This window comes from Lactuca saligna, chromosome 9 (assembly GCF_052625555.1).
Source record: "Lactuca saligna cultivar CGN05327 chromosome 9, ASM5262555v1, whole genome shotgun sequence".
NCBI classification, from domain to species: domain Eukaryota; kingdom Viridiplantae; phylum Streptophyta; class Magnoliopsida; order Asterales; family Asteraceae; genus Lactuca; species Lactuca saligna.
In genome coordinates, this window is record NC_136425.1 from 178,971,823 (window position 1) to 178,992,926 (window position 21,104).

General features: G+C 37.8%; 1 long non-coding RNA gene across 8 annotated transcripts; it reads left to right on the forward strand.

Annotated features, from left to right (window-relative positions):
* The first annotated feature begins 16,474 nt into the window (after nt 1-16,474).
* On the forward strand, nt 16,475-20,844 carry LOC145015786 (uncharacterized). Of its 8 annotated transcripts, XR_013666025.1 has the most exons (8): nt 16,475-17,194; nt 17,385-17,506; nt 17,592-17,680; nt 18,375-18,448; nt 18,710-18,780; nt 18,856-19,045; nt 19,108-19,269; nt 19,354-20,844. It is a non-coding gene; the product is annotated as an uncharacterized LOC145015786 (long non-coding RNA). The 8 variants fall into 8 exon arrangements; XR_013666026.1 differs by having other exon boundaries at nt 17,385-18,448; nt 19,354-20,193; nt 20,277-20,844; XR_013666024.1 differs by having other exon boundaries at nt 17,385-17,680.
* Nucleotides 20,845-21,104: the final 260 nt, after the last annotated feature.

The following is a 21,104-nucleotide window of genomic DNA, read 5'->3' on the forward strand; positions in this document are numbered from 1 at the left end:
TGTTACGAATGAGTTGTGTACTATGTGATATATATATATATATATATATATATATATATATATATGTTATATAATTGTATAGACCGGACCAAAGGGTCCAATGATTCAGACCGGACCAAAGGGTCCAATGATTCAGACCGGACAGGAGGGTCCAACGAGACAGACCGGTATTACCGGACCAGAGGGTCCAACGAGCTGGCCGGAGGGTCATACAGTACCCTCGAGTGGCGTATGTGTTGTATCTGGTATTTTGGGGAACTCACTAAGCATTTATGCTTACAGTTGTTGTGTTATGTGTTTCAGGTACTAACGAGGACCGTGGAAAGGCACCGGCATGACCCGTACACACAGAGAGGAGATTTGATTTGTGATCTTGGGATATATTTTGATTTGATAACTATTTTGGAATACTTTTTGAGAATATTTTATATATAAATTTGGTTGTTGAAAAATGAAAATTTTGTTTGGAAAATCTCATCGTTACAAGTTGGTATCAGAGACTTGGTTTGAGGGACTCGGATGCACCTTCGGGCGTCTCTGAGCTCAAACTGGGGATTTGGGAAATTTTCAACAAATAAGAACTGATTTTCTAAAAAGAGTAATAGGTTTTGAAACAACGAGAGCGGAATAGTGTGTACGGTCAGCCAGCGCCCGAACGGTGAATCCCCAAAATACCCTTACATTATGTGTTATGAGATATGATATGTTATTTTATGCATGCTAGAGTAGGCTAGGTATTCATATTAGGACTAGAGTGGCCTGATTTGTGATGCCTTAGCCTAGGAGATTACTGCTGCTATGAGATGTCCTGAGAGTGAGTAGATAGCAGTTAGGAGCTCATGAGAGGTCTATCGGAGGGTAGCCAATGCATAGCGAGAGTAGAGTACTTGCGATCCGGGATCCAAGGAGGAGGACTTGGGGTGAATGTTGATGCAGTGTGGTCAGTACTATAGGGCCCGTACTACTGAAGACACCGGATCAGTGAGCAGTCCAAGTAAGAATCCTTTGGATATTAGAGGACGATAAGGGTTGCGTTATCGAGTGCGAGTATGCTCAATCAAGTCTCTGATATTTTTATGTTGTATTTCAGAGACATCATGGTCAGGACATGACACACACCTGGGAGCAGTGGTGTCAGCGACGAGGAGATCCGTCGATTGATTCATGAGGAGGTGGCTGCTACCATTCGGGCCGAGATTCTAGAGATGTTCGGGGACATCAAGATCACATTGACTGAGACCTTTGATGAGCGATATGCAACATTGATTGAGGCTGAGGCTGATGCAGCTACTGTTGCTGTTGCTACTGCTAAACCACAAGGAGGTGACTCGTTGTTGTTTCAGGAGTACAGCAACATGAAGCCACCAGAGTTCGATGGGACCCAGGACCCGATTGTTGCGATGAGGTGGATCTTTGACATCGAGGGATGTTTCTACACGTGTACTTGTCCAGAGCACTTGAGAGTACGGTTCGCTCTGAACCAACTCCGCTTGGGAGCGAAGGATTGGTGGAAGTTCGTAACGGCGAGCTTCACTATGGCAGAGATTTCTGAGGTGACCTGAGAAAAGTTCATCACCATGTTTCGTGATGAGTACGTTCCCCCTGTGGAAAGGGAACGACTGGCTTAGGAGTTTTTGACCCTCAAGCAGGGTACTGATTCAGTTATTGTGATTACGTGGAAGTTTCATGAGAAGGCGATGTTTTGCCCTGAGCAGGTGTCTACCGAGCAGGCTCACATGAGCCATTATCTGAGTGTTCTGAGGAGAGATATTCGGGAGTTCGTGGCGAACTCGACTTACCGAACATTTTCCGAGCTCCAAGAAAATGCCCGGAAGAGGGAGATAGAGTTGGAGACTCAGGTCAGGGAGGAGGCCGAGTTACAGAGGATGGATCGGCGGCCGGCTCAGTCTCTGTTGGAAGCCAAGCGGGCCAGGCTCGCTGATTTGAGATCTAGGAGCGCGAAGGGTCGTGCTTGTGGGAAATGTGGCAAGAGTCACGAGGGTTCGTGCAGAGCTGGAGTATGCTACAAGTGCGGGAAGGAGGGGCATATCACGAGGGATTGCCCCAAGGGATTTTATGTTTGCTTCCATTGCAACCAGACCGGCCATTGGAAGGTCGAGTGCCCTCAGCTACATCAGGGATCTGCGTCTGCTGCTAGGGCTACCGAGGTTCGGCCAGTGAAGGCGAAGCAACCAGACCGGCCATTGGAAGGCCGAGTGCCCTCAACTACATCAGGGATCTGTGCCTGCTACTAGGGCTACCGAGGTTCGGCCAGTGAAGGCCGAGGCACCAAAGGCTCGTGGGAGATCCTTCCAGCTGATAGCGGAGGAGGTCCGCACAGCACCTGACATTGTGGCTGGTATGTATTCCTCTCTTTATTTATTAAAGTCTGAGATATTATGCTTATACTATGTTATGCGTAGGTACCTTTCTTGTGAATTCTGTACCTGCCTTAGTACTATTTGACTCGGTAGCGATTTGATATTTTGTCTCGTTAGCTTTTAGTCGTCATATCAGTATTTGTAGAGAGGCTTTGAGTCGAACTCTACAAGTTTTTATAGCTAACGATCGAGCAGTGTATGCCACGGAGGTGATTCGAGGATGTAGACTTGAGATCTTCGGTGTGGGGTTCCCGATTGATCTAGTCCCGATTGCGATGGGGGATGTATGTGTCATAGTGGGCATGGATTAGTTGAGCCAATTTGGAGCTATTATAGACTGTGAGCGACAGTTGGTGACGATTTGGGACCCTAGTGGGGGAGTACTTACGGTGTACGGTGAGGGTACCCGTCCTGAGTCAGCATTTTGTTCGGCTGCTAGGGCGAGGCAGAGTTTACAACAGGACTATAGGGTATTTGTGGCCTATGTGATGGACATGCGAGTGGCCGCTGGGAGGCCAAGTTCGATTGATGAGGTCCGGATTGTGAGGGAGTTCCCTGATGTTTTCCCCGAAGAGTTGTTCAGTGTGCCTCCCGAGAGGTAGGTGGAGTTTCGTATCGACTTGGCCCAGGGGCGGTTCCTATTGCCAAGGCACCCTATCGCCTTACTCCGCCCGAGATGTAGGATTTATCCTCGCAGCTTTAGGAGCTACTGGGAAAGGGGTTTATCAGACCGAGTAGCTCACCTTGGGGAGCGCCGATCCTTTTTGTAAAGAAGAAGGATGGTTCGCACCGGATGTGTATTGATTACCGGGAGTTGAACAAGTTGACGGTTAAGAACCGTTATCCGTTACCGAGGATCGACGATCTGTTTGATCAGTTGCAGGGAGCGTCCTGGTTCTCCAAGATAGACTTGAGGTCGGGGTATCACTAGATGAGGGTTCGGGATGAAGATATCCAGAAGACAGTGTTCAGGACTCATTACGGGTATTACGAGTTCGTGGTGATGCCTTTCGGGCTCACCAATGCACCAGCAGCGTTCATGGATCTCATGAACAGGGTGTGCAGGTTGATGTTGGATCGTTCGGTGATCGTATTCATTGATGATATCTTGGTGTATTCGAGATCCAAAGAGCAGCATGAGGAGCATTTGAGGGAGATCCTCGGAGTTCTGAGATCGGAGAGGCTTTACGCCAAATTCTCCAAGTGTGATTTTTGGTTATGGGAGGTCTAGTTCCTAAGGCACCTCATTAACCAGAAGGGGATATTGGTCAATCCGGCAAAGATCGACGCGGTGATGAGTTGGGAGGTGCCGAGGTCACCTACCGAGATCAGGAGTTTCCTTAGGTTGGCTGGTTATTATCAGAGATCTATCATAGATTTCTCTAAGATCTTCGTGCCACTCACCAAGTTAACCCGGAAGGGTGTTACTTTTTCATGGGGTCTGTACCAGTAGACCTCATTTGAGACACTTCGCCAGAGATTGTGCGAAGCTCCGGTGCTCGCACTCCCGGAAGGGATGGAGGACTTTGTGGTTTACTATGATGCATCGATATCAGGGTTGGGAGCAGTGCTTATGCAGAGGGGGCATGTGATAGCATATGCATCGAGGCAGCTGAAACCTCATGAGTCGAGGTATCCCACCCACGATCTGGAGTTGGGGGCAGTGGTGTTCTCACTATACGTTACCTAGAGTGGTATTTATATGTTGACCGGAGGGTCCTATGTGCTATGTATGAGATTATGTGTTACGAATGAGTTGTGTGCTATGTGATATATGTATGTTATATAATTGTATAGACCGGACCAGACGGTCCAACGATTTAGACCGGACCGGAGGGTCCAACGAGACAGACCGGGCCGGAGGGCCCAACGAGCTATGACCGGACCAGAGGGTCCAATGAGCTACGGGACCGGTGGGTCCCACTGAGACACATCGGCTAGAGGGTCGTACAGTAGCCTCGAGTGGTGTATGTGTTGTATCTGGTATTTTAGGGAACTCACTAAGCATTTATGCTTACAGTTGTTGTGGTATGTGTTTCAAGTACTAGCAAGGACCGTGGAAAGGCACCGGGATGACCCATATACACAGAGAGGATATTTGATTTGTGATCTTGGGACATGTTTTGATTTGATAACTATTGTGGAATACTTTTTGAGAATATTTTATATATAAATTTGGTCGTTGAAAAATGAAAATTTTGTTTTGAAAATCTCATTGTTACAAAAACCTTTCTGGTTAATAGTCCTCTGATACTCACTTAGTGAAGATTGTAGAACATCAGCCTCAGATCTCCTGCTAGCCACACTGTTCATCTTATGGTTATAGATGTCGTTGAAAGCATTACATTTCTTTTGGAAGTCTTTCCATTTTAATTTTACTTGGTGTCGTGACCGATCTGAACCTCCCATTTGAAAACTAAAATGCTCTAGAACCCTCTCCCAAAATGCATCGAACCTTTGTTGATTTTCGCATTGTTTATCTTTAGAAACATCGACATATACCCTAGCCAAAGTCAACTCTTCTCGTTCCACCCAGTTCTTTCACTTCTTGCGGTGTGTATAGTTGTGTTTTTTCTTAGTAATGGGTTGCAACTTCTCGTTGGTTTCTTCTTCGTTTCTTTCAAGAGTCGGGTCTGATGGGTTTTGAGCATTCTAACACTCTTATGGTGTACATGCAACCCTAGAAACCTTGGATCTATGTTTTCTCTAATATACATGCAAATATGATTTTTCCAAGGTTCTCATTCTAACTAGCATACAATGGGGTACTTGTAATATAAAAATTAGTAGAATGACATACCTTTGTTGTTGCTTGGATTCCTAAAGACCTTGTGAGCCTAGCACCCCAAATGTGAGGCGTCAAATGCTTCACACAACACCACAACTCTTGGAATAACTTGAGAGAAGAGCACTTAATCACAAAATCGGCTAGCCCTCACTCTTGTTGTCTTAGTGGTCAATTTTTCTCCATATGAGGTTCCTTATATAATGTGTCACGTGTAGGGTTACACCATGTAAACCCTAATGTGCATGGCTTTTCATATCCCCCATGATCCATGGGTTTTCACCTCCATGGAGCATCCATGGAGCACTCAATGGGTCCTAGCCCAATCTAGTGAATCATGGACCAAAATCCCACTATATAAGAATGAAAGATTTACATAATCAATCCTCATATATTTAATTAGTCTCTTTTGATCACAAATTTAATTCTAAATTAATTCTTGATCAATACTAATTAAATAATATGATTTCATATTAATATATATATATATATATATATATATATATATATATATATATATATATTAGAATATATTAACAAATCATAAGTGTCCTTATTCTCATTTTTGTCTATCCATTTGTTGAGATGCCATGCAACCCAAATGGACCATGTCAAGTCGGGTCAAGTACATACTAAATATTGTTATAGAGGTAGACACCTTATCTAACAGGGTCGTCACTAGAACTGTCAGATTCTTCATTCTGAGCATCACGGAGCTAGAAATTCTCGGGTTGAGAATATTGGAATTGGGTTTCTGGGAACTCTTTGAGAAAACTGATTCCATGGATTATAACTCTGATTTTCTTCTGGAAGCCTGAATGTGTTGTAAGATTGTTGCACTGGAAAATATTGTTATTGGAAATTTTGGTTTTGTTGATAGTTTTGGTAGTTTTGGTATTGCTGTTAGTTTGGATTTTGAAAATCTTAAGAAAAAAAATGGAACATCTTGACTTGAACCACCTTGTGTGGCTTTGCATCTTTGGCTAGAACCAATTTGTTTAGTTTTGCCTCGGGAATCCATTAAATGTAACCGAGATAATTAAAGGAATATAAATTTTTTCAGAAGAAAAACACACTACAAATGAATGGAACATGTATTCATCTTTATAAACTTAAATAAAACAAATAAAATAAACATAAAATAAAGAAAAGAAATCGTATGAATATACTCAAAATACATTAAAATGTCGTCAATGAATTCAAATAAAATTGAAAAAGAATCTCTGCGAAGAATCTCTACATGCATTGAAAATGTCCATACATTCGATAAATAAAGTGAAATGTCACATGCAGTAAACGACAAATAAATTCAATGCTTATTTTGTTGCTAATTTAAAACAAAAAAAAAATCTAAAATAATATTAAAAATAACATTAATTCAATTCTCTATAATAAATTTAGTTACATGCATTCAGTTAACTTGCCATGATTTAAATTGGAAACATGATTTGTACCAAAAAAAAATGTAAAGAAAAAAACAATCGTATTCATTATTTATTCAATGTAAAAGTTAAAACGCAAAATTTAAAAGTTGTCAGCTTTTATTTCTTCTTATAGCCTTTATTTCTATGTATTTGAATTGAATATATACCTTGAAGTGAATATAGACAAATGGGTTGGTGAAATCGATTCATGCCATTAACTCGCTGAACCTACCGAACCCAGGTATAAGGTTTAGTTCACCGCTGGTACCGTTTGTGCAACCCACTAGGGTACCCGCCTCCTTTAGTAGCAATGGAATGTGGTTCCAAAAACTAACACGTGTCTCTTTAGTATCACATAAATAGAGGATTGGAATGAAGGGATCCATTCGGTTGGAAAAATACTTATTTGATGTCTATAGAAAGAAGAATCCATTACAATAGCAATGTGATTTCTCTGTTTTTTTTTTCATTCCATTCTTTCGTGTGTTGATAAAGATCTATATCTAAATGGTCATAAGCTAACTACGTACGCATATGAAAATAATAACAATAATAATACTAAGATAAGCATAATAATATTAAAATAATAACAATAATAATATTAAGATAAGCATAATAATATTTTTATTATATAGTTATAAACCTGCCTCCGGCGTATGGAAATATAAAAAGATGATTACAATTTATTACCATGATTTCTTTTTCACCCAACCATTTGGAAATGGAGCATTAATAGACGAAAGATAAAATCCATCAGGCTTGACTAACCAGAAACACGATTTACTACCATTTTCCCTAACGCGACAACGGTCCATAATTTCGGCATCCATGAGCGCTAAAGTTTGAAATCGTGGCCCCCATGAGAAATTACCAGTAAAACGTGAACCGATAAATTTTTCACAAAATGTCCAATTATAAACCATATTAAATGGAATAGTATGCTCTCCAAGATCATGATCTGTTGATTTGATATGAACTTCAATTGGATCCGAGATTCCATTAGCAATATATGTCGTCCATTTGGTGAAAAAGCAACCTGATGTAATAGTAGTCAAGTAACAAATTGAAGTAAAAAGGATAAAGAAGATGTGACAAGTATTTCTCTTAGTATTCATGATTTAATATTCACAATCTGATTTGAACATGGTTTTGTGTTTGGATCTTATATAGAGGTTGAGATATCATTAATGCATAGCAACTAAATTTATACACAAACAAACAAAAATAGTTACATACTTACATGCTTAAACTAATAAATAAATGCCATTGAGTACGTCCGGAAACATCAATTACTTTGATATTTAACTTTATTATATGTAACCCGTTGATATATAAATTACTTTGATATATATGAATTTATTCAAAATATTTCATAGAGTTTATATTTTATTCAAAAGCAATGTAGGTTCGATCCTCTTTCATAATATTTTGACGTTTTAAATTCAAGTTAAACATTTGACCATTTATTTATGCTATACATTTCATAATCAACTCTCTTTTAATATGTTTAATAAATCAGTCTTCAGAAGTTACATAATTAACCCTTGAACATTTTATAAAATTTCATATGTTCTTTTTTAATTAATTTATTTAATTTTAAGTTTTCCGTAACGATAATTCACCGTCTTAAATTTATTTTTCTTATTTATTAAAAAATTGTATTTAGGGTTCCATTTTCTTTTTAACACAGTAGCCTTAAAATCATAGAGCCGGCCTGGTGTAAAAGGTAGCAAACTTAAGATTTATGTGTTTTAAATTGGTATTGCAAGTTTTACCATGTTATTTACAAATTTATATTTTTTTCCAAAGTTTTAAACCTCTTTACAAGAAAAAATTACATAAGTGGTCCTTGTGATTGGCAGAAAATACAACCATATGTCATTTTGAAAATTTTTAACATAGATGGTTCTTGAATTAAAACATTGCACCAATAATCCTTATGACTAAACCGTTAAATATAAGTGTAGAGTTTTAGTAAAACTAATATCCCTTTTTTGATTGTTGATATCCAAGAAACACAACTTCTTTATAGATTTGATATTTTATTACAGAAATTTTAACACTTGTCAGTGTTGATGTAAAGAGATTTTTATAGTTTTTCTTCACAAAACAAAAAAAACCCCAAATCATATTTTTACGTTGGAAGACTCTGGAAGCTAAAATCCAAAGACATCGAAACTTTTGGCTTCAAATTCAATAGTTTCAAAAGATAATTAATAATATATTGATATATAAATGTTTAATTCGATAAATATGATTCTTTTATGAGATGTCTATCCTAATAAATGAAAATGTATTTTTGACAAATATCAAATTGTCATTTAGTTTGACTCATGTCATTTTGTAGGATTTTTTGAATTTTTCTTTCTCCACATGGCATTTACTTGTGTTTTCAATTTTCTTAAATTTAAAAGTAAATTCCATATTTTATGTGTGATTATTTATGGTATTCAAAATCATTAAATTAAATTTCAATAACCATACAAAAAAAACAATTGTACAACTACAAATTATGCAATAATCAATTCTTTCATAATCTATCCTAGTAAATGAAATTTTTTTCAACAAATGTCATATTTTCCTTTAGTTTGATACATGTTATTTTGTAGAATTTTTTGAATTTTTCTTTTTCAACTTGACATTTACTTGTGTTTTCAATTTTCTTAAATGTAAAAGTAATTTCCATATTTTATGCAGGTTTATTTATGTTATGTAGAATCATTAAATTAAATTTCAATAACCATACAATAAAACCGTTGTACAATGTAACAACGTGAATTTTCAAAACAATTTTTCATTTTTCAAACAACATAAACCATCATTTAATATTCTCAAATCTCATGTTTAGCAAATGTCATCTTAGTAAAAAAAAACATCCCAAGATCATAAAATAAATCTTCCGTCAGTGTGTACAGATCATGTCGGCGCCTTCCCACGGTCCTCGCTAGTACCTGAAACACATAACACAACAATTGTAAGCATAAATGCTTAGTACGTTCCCCAAAATACCACTTACACACATACGCCCTTCCGGTCCATGTGTCTCAGGGGACTTCCGTCCCAACCAGGTAAACCTTCCGGTCCTACCGTGTCGACCTTCCGATGCAAAACTCCCTGACCTTCCGGTCTACATCATAATGCCTTCCAGCCCATAACATAATGCCTTCCGGCCCATAACAAACATGGCATACATAGCCCATACAAAACGGGTAACTAATCACATACAATGTATATATCATATAGCATATCAAATGTAACACCCAAAGTTTGGAAGGCCAAGAAAGGAAAGAAAACTCTAATTTTAAGGGCGACTCGGCGAGTCCAAGGATGAACTCAGCGAGTCCGAGCGGGATCCGGGTCGAGGAGTAAGTGACCGACTCGACGAGTCAGGAAAGGGGACTCGGCGAGTCTAGTCTGTGCGAGGAAAACCCTAAAATCGGGACTTGGAGCCTATTTAAACGCCTCATTCTCTCCCCTAAGGTTCCTTTACTGCCTCTTTCACCCAGAACATCAAAACCTAGCCGCCATATCCATTGATTGAGCGATTTGTTGCCTTGGAAGGTACATTAAAGCTTGGAGAAGGAAGAAGGAATTTGGAGGAGCAAGAAAGGACTATACATCTGGGATTGTGAGTTCATTTCTGAGCATTTGGAGGTAATAAACTAGTTCTTGGACCCTTTTTGCACCTTGATCTATGTGTGGTTGTTGGGGCTTTTTAGCCATAATGTTATTCTTTCAAGTTAGAAGTCAGATCTGAAGTTGCTACTTCAGATCTAAGCATATTATGGTCTTGAGAAGCATAAAGTAGCAGCCCTTGAGTTGATTATGGAGCCTCTTTGCCTTAAACCCTATTTTATGGTGTATTTTGCCTAGATATCCTTCTCTACACGTAAAGTTTGCAAATTTACGTGAGGAATAGGCTTGGGAAGGGTAGATCTATAGTTTGGAGTCCATGCATGACTCAAAAGCCCTCTGCATGTAAGGGGATCTGAATGGACTCGGCGAGTCCTTTAAAGTGGACTCGGCGAGTAGCATAAAGGTGAAGAGCAACTCGACGAGTGGGATGAACAGCTCGTCGAGTCAGATGAAGATTGCCTTGTACTCGGCGAGTCTGTTCTTGGACTCGACGAGTCAGGTTGCGAAACCCCAAACCCTTCAAGTTGAGACTCGAATTAGTGAGTCGGATGGAGACTCGGTGAGTTGGACAGGCTAGGACTCAGAAATCGGTAGACTCGGCGAGTCGAGGCACGAAAGGAAGGATTCTGAATATATGAACTCGACGAGTCAGTAGGGTGACTCGGTGAGTAGGGTTGACTTGGAAGGTTGACCTTGACCAGGACTTTGACTTGGACCAGGGTTGACTTGGTTGTCTTTCGGGGGTCACTTAGACTCAGTGTTGCATTGATATTGGTAGTTCGGGGAGCAAGGGGAGCAGGAGTTCAGAGAGTTGTTGGCCAGCAGCTAGTGAGTTCATCAGCAAGTTCAGCCAGTGCAGGTGAGTTTCCCTTTGTGTGAATGGGTGTAAGGCCACAATGCCGGCCCATGTAGTTATGAGTAGAAGACCCGGGGGTTAGCCCTAGGCACAATATGCTAGTATGATATTCAGGACGAGGTCCATAAATAGCGGGTGGGTGCCCAAGGATTTGTTTATATGATAGTTTATACTTGTTGTCTGTGTGATACATGTATGTGCCTGGTAGGGAGGTGAGTGTGGGAGAGGTCCCGTATCTCATCAATAGCAGAGTGTGGATGGGGTTACATATCTCATTAGTAGCAGAACAGTGGCGAGGCCCAAGTTAGGGAAGGAGTGAGAGTGGGTTGGGCCCGTATCTCACTACCAGTAGGAGCGTCGACGGGGTTCCATGGCTCATCAGTAGCAGGACAGGGGCGAGGCCCAGGATTGGCGGGCGATGCCCTGTAACAAGCGAGGCCTAAGTGAAACAGATCTGTATCCGAGCGCTGGAGCGGCGGGGCCGTTATAGCGGGCGAGGCCCGAGGCAGGGGGCGAGGCCGAGGATAGCGGGCGTGGCCCAGTATGTGCAATATGTTATTATGCATGGTATGTGGTAGGGTGGGGAACTCACTAAGCTTCGTGCTTACGATTTTCAGTTTTGGTTTCAGGTACTTCCGGTAGCGTAGGGAAGAGCTCGGGGTGATCGCATGGCACACACCATAGATTAGACAGCCTGGGAATGTTTACTCTGATAATGAACATGTGTTTCGAAAATTAATACTCTGATTATGTTTTGGAATGATGACTTTGCTTAAAGTAATGTTTTATTAAAAGAAATTTTTTGGTCTTGAATTTTGGGTCGTTACATCAGACCTTCCGATCACACATATGTACCCTTCCAAGTACAGTATAGTGAGAAGACTCACCTCTGATATCTCGGTAAATCACTGACTCGGTAGAAATACGATCTAGCCTCCGCCTAAACATATAAAGCAAATATTCCCACAAATATAACTATACTCCACCCTTTGTTAACATCCTCAGAAGGGTAAAAGACCATTTTACCCCTCTTCTGGCTCAAAAGGCCTCACTGCTAACCAAACCCTAAAAGTCAACCAAAGTCGACGGTCAAACTTTGGCCCGACTCGGCGAGTGCACTTGGGCAACTCGGCGAGTCCACCTATGTCCACTTAACTCTTTAGTCTCATTTAACACGTCGAGTCACTCCCTTTACTCGACGAGCCCCCAGGCAAGAATCGTGGGGCTACCCTGACTCAACTCGCCAAGTCTCAAGAACAACTCAGCGAGTACATGCCATGTACAAGTTCTATTGACCTCCTAAGGTCATATCTGTTCCTCAAATCTATAGATCTGACCTTCCCAAGCAATATAATCACGTAAAGCTCGAAACTTGATGCTTATATATATACATAATGGCATCAAATGGTGATTTAGTCCCAAAAATGGCAACCTAAGTCCAATCACCCCACGAGGACTCATAAAGCTTAATGGATTGGAGTCTTTGGACCTCTTTGAGTCCAGATCCAAGGCAATTATTCCACATAAACATCCTCAAAAGAGGTTAGAAAACCCTAATCTCTAAGTTTAATACCAAAACTGAAGAAGGTCCGAATGAATACCTTAAGTTGAAGTATCTGGACTCTGAAACCACTTGAATCACACCTCGTTCAGTCTCCTCTTGCTCTTGATCACCTTCTTTTTGCCAAACCAAGGGTAGAAAGATCAATTATGGCTTCTCCTTCCTCCCAAACGATATGGCTCACTAAGGGTGCTCTCAAGGGACTGGTAGCCGCAATGGAAGGCTAAGAATGCCCTTAAATAGGCTCTAACCCCGGAGGATTAGGGTTTCATTAAACAGCGTGGACTCGCCGAGTCCACTCATGGACTCGTCGAGTCCAATGCGAACCCGGATGATCAACCATGACCCTACTCGGCGAGTCTACGCATCAACTGTAGTGATAAAGAACATGGTTTGGCATGCGGAATTAAAGCTTACACAATTGAACATGGTGATTTGGGTGTTTAAGAGATATATTGAATGTATATGGTGTTACAAAAAGGATCTAGATCTAGACTACATAATTAACACACGCTTACACACTCACTTCTACATCTCTCAAGCACACCTCTACAAGTGGACAAACCCACCTTATATAGAGGTATTTACATGTCTCTCTCTCTCACTCTAACTAACAAATGGGTCTAAAGGCTAAAGCACCACATGCAAGTGGGTTTACACAAGTCAAACATTTACAAAGTCATGAATGAATAACTTTGCAACCCCAACATTCTCCCCCTCAAAGTTAGGAATGAATGAACCACTTCAAATCTTCCAAAATCAAGCACTACGCAGTTCGAGCCTCAAAGATGAAACATGTTGAAACGAACTTCAATCTTCAATTCTTCCATGACTCTTCAATTTTGGGCTCTAGGATGTGAGGCCATACAATCCAAGCAGCAACGAATGATTAAGAGTATTCCAAACTCCGAATAATCACCCAAAAGTTGCGCATAAAAACACACCCCAAAAATCTTCAATAATTCCAAACCCATTTCAAACACATCACTTCCGAACATCCAATTGTATCATCTCGTAGCTTCAAAACTCCAAGATCACTTCGAACTTCAAATTCGCGTAATATGAAAAATTCAAGTTTGAATTTCCATATAAAACTTCTCCCCCTTTTTATAATCGAAATTTGATTATAAAACTCCAAGGAAAAAGAACGTGCTTTATTCGGAATTTTTCATGTTAAAACTTCCCCTTAACATGTGGCATAAACTTTGTGCTTCAATCCGGAAAACCCAAAAAATATTCAATTTTTATTGTCGTTCACTGATTGCCTTTGACAAAATTTCTCAAAAATGGGTAGAAATTGTCAATTTCAAAATTCTGCAGTGAACCGTTGCACCCAAAACAGCCAAATATGCGAAACACACTCCCATTTGCGAAACTAGGTAGAATGTGTAAATTCGCACAAACTGCAGGGACCAGATTTGAAAATTCTGCAATTTCATCATTTTATGACCCCATTTGCGAAGTTGGACCACTTATATTATTTCTTGAAAAGAGCAGGGACCAAATGCGAAACTCTTAGCTTTTTTCCCCAATTCGCATTCTACTGTGAAAGACTTCGCATGCTTCGCACATTTTTCATTTTGTTCGCATTTTGACTCCAAAATTGAACAAACCATCAAATGCGAACTCCATTTATACAAATGCGAATCTGAGTTTGATTCACACAAATGCGAATATAGTTTGGCTTCGCATCAACAAATCAAATGTATCACTAAATGCGAAACTCAATTCATAAATGCGAACTGATTTCATAGATGCGAACACAATAACACTATTGTTCAGTTCTTCAACCATGCGAAATCAAAATTAACCAAACCGAAATTATAGATCTATCACACCAAAGACTCTGATCGATCTACTCCAAAATCGAAATTGCAACTCCAAAATCATCGATAAAAAAACCAAGGCTTCGTTCCTTTACTTTTAGTGTGCCAACAAAAACCTGTTGATACTTCTTTCTTTGTTCATCGATTCAAACTCGAACTCACAGATCTTTGAAATCAATTTCAACAAACAAACACATCTTCAAGAAGAAATCGAATTTTGACTTTCAGATTTCGATTTTGTCTTTTGATCGACTATCAGTGCTTTAGTCAACAAACAACAAATCGAATACTTTCAAATTGATCCATATTTCTCCTTCGATCAACAACTCCTCAGACATCAAAAATCTCATATGTTATTAGAATTGAATCTATTCGACTCCCAAATCAATTCATTCAAATCGACTATGATTGAAAGATACGATTTTGACTTTTAGCATTTTTGACTTCTCTAGTTTCATTAGCGAACAAACATAAATTGACATTACAATGTATTCAATCGTTCACTCAATTGAATAACAAAATCAAAATCGGTTGGAAGATATATCCGATCGAAGAATTTTGACTCAATATCAGACAAGAACTCAAGAATGATGAACTCACACACGAGTGTACAACTCGTTTATGCACATGATGAAGAACACTGAATAATCGAATCATATATATGATTTGGATGAATCTTTGGGTTCGATTAACAGATATTGGATTAAAATGCATATTAATGGGCCGATTGTGAACAATATCTATCTTATTGAATATTGAAAGTGCAAACATATTTGCGAATCGGTCCGAGAAAGAACAAGAACAATTAGATACAATTTGGGCTCAGCTTTAATCAAATGAACAGTAAACTGGAATTGATTGTTTTTGGGTCAAATTTTGATTCGAATGAACATTTGCTAATTTAGAATCGAATCAACCAAACGAATATGAGATTGGATTGGGCTTGATCAATGATAATTTTATTGGATCATAACAAACGGGTTTTTCAACAAAATTTAGATCCAACGAGTCAAATGATCACAATTCAAAAACGCAACGCACGAATTCAATCATTACAAGAGATCATATAGAGAGACTCACCAAAATTGCTCAAAATTGTGACAAATGTTGCCAAACTTAGAATCGTTCTTCAAAAATCACGTTGATCGTAAAAACCAATCTCTGATACCAATTGTAGTGATAAAGAACATGGTTTGGCATGTGAAATTAAAGCTTACACAATTGAACATGGTGATTTGGGTGTTTAAGAGATATATTGAATGTATCTGGTGTTACAAAAAGGATCTAGATCTAGACTACATAATTAACACACACTTACACACTCACTTCTACGCCTCTCAAGCACACCTCTACAAGTGGACAAACCCACCTTATATAGAGGTGTTTACATGTCTCTCTCTCTCACTCTAACTAATAAATGGGTCTAAAGGCTAAAGCACCACATGCAAGTAGGTTTACACAAGTCAAATATTTACAAAGTCATGAATGAATAACTTTGCAACCCCAACATCGCTGAGTTCCTTCACATAATCCAAAAATAATTATTAAAATAATATACATGGGATTCCAGATGTTACATACAACCACAAATTAGTCAATAATCAATTCTTTCATATATATATATATATATATATATATATATATATATATATATATATATATATATATATATATATATATATATATAACTCGCCGAGTTCCTTCACATAATCCAAAAATAATTATTAAAATAATATACATGGGATTCCAGATGTTACATACAACCACAAATTAGTCAATAATCAATTCTTTCATATATATATATATATATATATATATATATATATATATATATATATATAACTCGCCGAGTTCCTTCACATAATCCAAAAATAATTATTAAAATAATATACCTGGGATTCCGGATGTTACATACAACCACAAATTAGTCAATAATCAATTCTTTCATATATATATATATATATATAAAACTCGCCGAGTTACTTCACATAATCCAAGGTTTCAACTTTGCTACACGTCGATGAGCTGTTTCTGTCCCTGCTTATGTCTCCAATAGAATAGAAAGATTGGAGTCGGCTATTTTTAACATATACGACAGTGAGCAACTTGGTTGCCTACCTTATCGAGGTGCCTGCTTGTGTCACCAACGTGCGTGCTTGCTTGCCATCATCTTCCAATTAGAGGGCTGTTGCCGTCCATAGCTTCCATCATACTCTTCCGATCATTAACAAAAGACTTCACATGGGGTTTTCCTCCTAGACTTTCCAACTCCAGGTTGATAGCCTTAGCCAGATACACGTTTTTCCACTAATCTCCTATACCACCGCCTCTTTTGTTTATTTTACTGTATATTTGAAAAACTCTTTCTTCTTCACGCCGACACCATGGCTCCATCTTCTGAAATTTTGAATCTACTATTCTCAATCACCAGTACAATAAACGACTCCCCGATCCATGTCGATAAGCTCTTTCCTCCTCCAATAGAACTGGCATTGGGCGGCCATTTTTAACGTATACTGTTCGCACCAACCAAATCACAGTTACCTTTCCTGACCTCATCCCGTCTGCATACTTCCTTGTTGGGTTTGGTTCCTCCCCGACGTTTCCCCCAAAGCTGCTCGCCACCTATTGCTTGGTTTCAGGCGCCATTATGAAACGTGGTGCTTCACCGATATATCTTATATTGCACCGCTTTTACTCCATATGACACCTCCAACTTTCGCAGGTGTGTCTATCCTTTGAGTCTCTTCTTCTTCATACCTTACTCTATCCTTCTATATTGATTTTCTTCTCCTTCTTCTCACTGTAACTAATATAAGTTCAATCTAAGAAAACAATCTTATAGTTTATTAGGGTATGAATTTTCTAATTTGGTGATTTATTTTTTTTTTCAATTTGGGATTAATCGATACCAGTGATTTGCTAGACTTCCTCAATGTTCTTTAGAGGTCCGTGCTAGCTAAAGAAGACGATTGAAGGATTTCCAATTAAGCACAGTCGGCTATGGTTATTGATTTTCTAGCAAAGAAAAAGGCAGGTGAGATAATTTGATTTTTTTTCATGTCTCAGCCAAAATCGGAGCTAGGGTTAAGTAATTAAATGTTGATGCTATTGTTGTGAAGCGTCTTCTCTCTTACCGATTTTACCATTCCTAATTTCAAATACTCTTATGTTGATGCGTGAATTACCATTGGGGGATAATTCCAATCAGGTGCGCTTTCTTTATCATCGTTCCTATTCCTTTTTGTTCAGGTAATCAGATGAAATATAGGAATACAATATAGAGTTAATCTGTTTGAAATGAGTTTCTTTGCCTTGTTCTTCGTCAATTTGGGTTTATTCTGTCATTTGTATCTAGGATTAAGTGAGAATTTTACATTGTTTGTAATCATATAGAATTTGCTTATGCAGTAATTGGTTTGGATGTAGTATTTATAACCAACTTACCCATTTTATGAGTTATAACGTGTGCTCTGTTGTATATATAAGCACTTTATGCTTTATGATGCTTGTAAATTCAAGGGCGATAATATTGGATGTTGCATAGTTGATATCGCCTCTTTCTTTGATTTATGAATTAGGGATCGATCATTAAGGGGTATCAAAATCAGGTACCATTTAATTTCATTGTTGGTCTAATTCCCACCCTGTTTGATATGGGTTCTAAATAGCGGACTTAGATTCAGGTGTTCTAATCGTCTCAATTATTTGTCAATTGATATCGCTTGTTTTGAAAGAAATCTGTATTTCATAGGTGATTGGGAAGTTCCTTGTTATTTCAGTATATATGAAGTATTAAAATTTGAACTAGGGTATCTGATGTGAATAAAAAAATAGATTACACTTCAAGCATGACCGGAAAAAATTAAGCACTGTGATAATTTACTTTTATGGTTCCTTTGCAGGTTAGAAAAGCATATAATATCCATCTTCACCGTGTTTATTAGGATTCGATGCGTGAAAATCTTATATTAACCAGGTAATTAACAGATATAATCTCTACCATTAATCCATGAACACGATTTGACAGGAGGAGCAATAAAAACAATAGTTTTCTCCTCAAGTTTTATTGAAGCATCAGTTTTCTTGTGAATTATGTAGTTTTTTTGGTACGACTTGTGATATAAATTAACTCACTAATGTAGTTTTTAGATTAGTTCTTGCATTCTTCTATAACACAACTTTAATCTGTGGCTTTTTAAGTTTATATGAATTTAGGATTCATTTTTGTTTGTGATAGTTGAATTAAAGAAGCAGAGCTCATGTTTCTTACAGTTGACCAACAAGATGGATCAATATATTGACTTCAAGGTACATTATCTTCAGTGACTTTTGACTTAATTTCTCCTGCATAAAGTTTGACAAATTTTTATTATGTAATTGAAGGTTAAAACAACGAACCCCAAGAAATATTGTGTTCGGTGGAACACTGGAATTGTATTCCTAATATGGATTAAAAATTTAAACTATGACTGTCTTAGTTACAGTTCCTGATATGCAATGCAAAGATTAGTTTCTCGTGCAAGCAGTTATTGCATCTAATGGGGTAACTAATAAGGTCATAACTGCTAACATGGTGAGTCATCCTTTTTTTTCATGAACTTTTGATAATGACTTGAAATCTAAAACTATCTTTAGATTTTGTAGTTCAGTGAAGAGGAGAAAAATGTTGTTGAGGAGTTCAAATTGAGGGTTGTAATCGTTCCTGCTAATCCTCCATCACTTGTTCCTGAAGAATCCGAAAAAGGTTTCTTCACCTAAGGGTGAAGATGGAAGTCGTATTCTTCATGACATGATGTTGTAAGCATTCTTTCGTTGTCTAAATTCATTTATTATTGAATTATTTATAAAAGCTTTGTATTTATTTGACTATATCAATGCTAGAAACCAAGATCCATGGAGCCCAAGGAGAAACTCTCTTTGGAGGTGATTATATATTTCATTCTTCTACAAAGCCTGGAAGGTTTTTTATTCTATAAAATGCTTATTTTCTTATTTCTTATTCTAAGGGTAAAAAATTTTAAATTAAAAAGAAGATTCCAATTTGCAAAAATGGAAACAAAGGGTAAAAATCAAACCAAGCTTGTATTTTTATGACTAAGTAAAAGGAAAATAAAGACTTAAATATTGGCATGCATTTATATTAGAGTAAGTTACATCTTTTGGTCCCTAATTATGGCCGATTTTTGCAATTTTATTTCCATAAAGTTTTCTCTTGCAACTTTGGTACTTACTTGAGATTCTTATAACGTTTTTGATTCATGTTCCAAGTAAAATTATTATTTTTGGTCCCCAAATATAACTGTTATTTGCAAATTTGGTCCCACAAATATAGTCATTTTATTTAGAACAAGGACTAAGACCATTACTAAAGCCTCATAAAATGACCAAATTACAATAGATAACCTTTTGGTACAAAAAAAAAAATGAAAAAATCAAATAAAATCAAAGACCAAAAATGTAATTTACTGCATGATTCATGAACCAGATTATTTTCTTGGTTTGGTGTTAAATAGTTTGATTTTTTGTCAAATGCCTAAAATGACAACCTACAAAAAAGAAAAAAAAAAAAAAAAAAAAAAAGGCAATGTTATGGACCTTAACAAGCATGCCTAGCGTGTATACATTCGTAGGCCATTTGAGGCGGTATATATTCTCCATTGTTGCCATGGAATTTATTTATGTTACATTCTTAAATAAAGTTTGAAGCACCAACAGGAACTGGTATGTCTTTTCCATCTTATTACCTACTTTTAAGTCCCTTACTATATTATGACAAAACGAGCTTTAAAATGTTTATTTTTCAGGTCTGCTGCTAAGACTATCCACTTGTTTCATCATCGAAAATTTCACTGATAATGGGGTTGGATCACCAATATTTGAAGCATTGTAGAAACACGGCAAGAAGGAAACAAGTTCCAGCCATGACCTTCTGATATGAAGGTAGTAAAGATCAACTCATCAAAGGCATGAAACAAATTGAGGATCATGTTTGCTTCTATGCAAATTGGGTTACATGTATTGTTTTTAGAAAACATATGTTGAATTGTGGAAGACAAAAAAGGGGTGTGACACGATCTTTACTCATTGTCTTCCAAGATGGGATCTGTCATCCAAGACTGGCTATGTCGATTGATGGTAAATTTGAAGTTTGGGAAGAAATGGTGTAAAATTTTTGACATGTTTGGATTGAAAAGGGAAAACCCAAGACTTGTAGGCTCCTCTTTCACTTGAATGATCTTGGGTATCCAGTTGAATCCTTGTGATTAGCTCAAAGTCTCTTGGTTATGTCCCTCACTGACCAGCTCAAAGTTTGTTGTAGGTTGTTGTATTTCTGTTGATTTTATTTGTTATATTCAAATTACATTACAGATACGTATGCTTCTTTGATTATATTTACACTCTGACGGGTCAAGACAATCACATAGACAAAATTTTGACATAGGTGTGGTAGATTTAGACATTTTACGGTTCAATTTACACTTTGTCTTTACGGAGATCAAACTCCGCCCTCACAATTGATTCTTGTAATCACGGCCCAATTAAGTTTACTAGTATATATATATATATATATATATATATATATATATATATATATATATATATATATATATATATATATATATATAACACTC